We start from the raw sequence: 1,802 nt of genomic DNA, 5'->3' as shown, positions 1-1,802 counted from the left end.
AGTAGACTGAACAAGCAGACACTTTTCACCAGATTTATAAAGGTTAAAGAGTGCAGTCTGTGAGGAGGAAGCTATAGTAGGTTGGGGCCCTGTTTCTAAATTGCAAGGCTTGGAAAGTGAAAAGTGAGAGAGTAATGCCTGGCTCTTTGTAAACTGTCTGGCGTCTCCCCGGGTTCAACCAGAGTTCGTTTCCAAAAAGAAGAACAAAGTGACTTGGACCTTTTCCTGGCTTTTCCCCCTGCCTCTCCTCTCTTCCCACCGTTCTTGGCAACCGGGGTTTCACAGAGCTTCTGATGAGAGAGGCTCCCCTCAGCCTGCAAATTCTCTCCCCCTCTGTTTAGGACCAAGTTTGGAAATGAACATATTTCAACCTAGTTTATGTTTTCTCCTATTTCATGTATTGAATCAGTTATTTTCACTCCAAGTGTAGCTGAGAAAACATGCTCCAAACCACAAATCAGCAACAAACAAATAGCTACATTGTTTTTGTGAAGACAGAAAAGCATTTAAAAGTTAAGAATAACCCAAACAATTTGTGAGAGAACCACGACTTAATGGCTGCCTCGCTGTGTCCTCCCTGTCTACGTTTGAAGAGCTGAGCTGCGGTTCATCTTCGCCCATAGGAGGTTTGTGCAGACGAAACTGAAAATCCTTTCACTGCAGTGACAGAGAAAATGACTCAAAGCTTCACCATGGCATTTACAGCCAAATGTGCTGAGTGCAGTGTATGCGAGCGGAGTACAGCCTGTAATTTGTCAGGTCTTTTTTATATTCTTTATAAAGAGTCAGCTTCTCCTTGCTTTTTTACATTGTTGCAGTCAGAGTGTCTTTGGGAAGAAGTGCAAGCCAGAGGAGATGAGTACAGCTGTTCAGAGTTGAAGCAGCCCCTTCTCCTCGACCTTTTACTGAAGAGAGGAAACATTTCTTTCGATCATATATCATTTGTTGCATGTAGTTATTCACATGCGGGTTGCATGTATCTCCCCTTCGTGGTATATCAGTGGTGTGTGAGTGTTGACAGCAGCAATATGGGACATTGCAGCAGTGAGGTGTCCATTGGCAAGCAGCTGACAAACAAGGCGGGAGCGCATGCCAATAGAGGATAGAGCAGAAGTTAACTGATGACCCCACCCCACCCCACTCCCTGTATATTTGCGCCGGGGTCGGGCCTGTGTCATGGGCGGGAGAGTATTTAGCAAGCTTAAACAAGCTCAGGTTCGCACGCCGGCTTATGGAAAACCAGTGACAGAGGCTTGTGTTACCACTTACAGACGTTCCTTTTGGCCGCCAGTGTTGCATTTCACAAAAACGTTTGCCCTGTCCACCGGCCCCTCGTGACTTTTTTTTTTTAAACTATCATCATTGTTTCTACAGTTCCTGAGAGCACTTAGAATTTGTTTTCCTGTGCTTGCTTCACATCCTGTGAAGAGAGTTGGACAGCGTCTTTGTTTGTGTGGAACCATTACGGCGAGGGAAGCTGGCACGTACAGGTTGACTAAGTAAGAGAAGCCAGACACCAAGTCAGTGTTTCTGGGTGTCAGATTTCAGGCCTACTCTCCTCTCTCTTCCTCTCTCTCTCTCTCTCTCTCACTCTGTGTCTCTCTATCTGTGGGCCTGGGACTGTTTCGTCAGGCCACTCTGTGTCAACAGCCTCACATTACCCCCATGCAGGCTCGGGTTAGATGGAGAGCTCCTGCATGACTAATGTGATCAGACGGATAATGCATTACACCGCTTGAACTTATCAAAGCTGGAGACTTGCTGAATCAGTTGGTCCCGCTAACTGTGCAAACCCCCCCCCC

The 1,802-nt window shown here is 46.6% G+C and overlaps 1 protein-coding gene across 4 annotated transcripts in view; it reads left to right on the top strand.

Annotated features, from left to right (window-relative positions):
- The window catches only part of LOC111653533 (pre-B-cell leukemia transcription factor 1-like), a 48,111-nt gene that overhangs the window by 2,441 nt on the left and 43,868 nt on the right, over window positions 1-1,802 (top strand). The gene's annotated exons all lie outside the window — the stretch shown is intronic.

The sequence above is a fragment of the Seriola lalandi genome, unplaced genomic scaffold (genome assembly GCF_002814215.2).
Source record: "Seriola lalandi dorsalis isolate HSWRI2012SDOR001 ecotype SW California unplaced genomic scaffold, Sedor1 jcf7180002054223, whole genome shotgun sequence".
NCBI classification, from domain to species: Eukaryota; Metazoa; Chordata; class Actinopteri; order Carangiformes; family Carangidae; genus Seriola; species Seriola lalandi.
The sequence above is the reverse complement of the archived record's forward strand: the minus strand, read 5'-3'. Positions and strand labels throughout refer to the sequence as shown.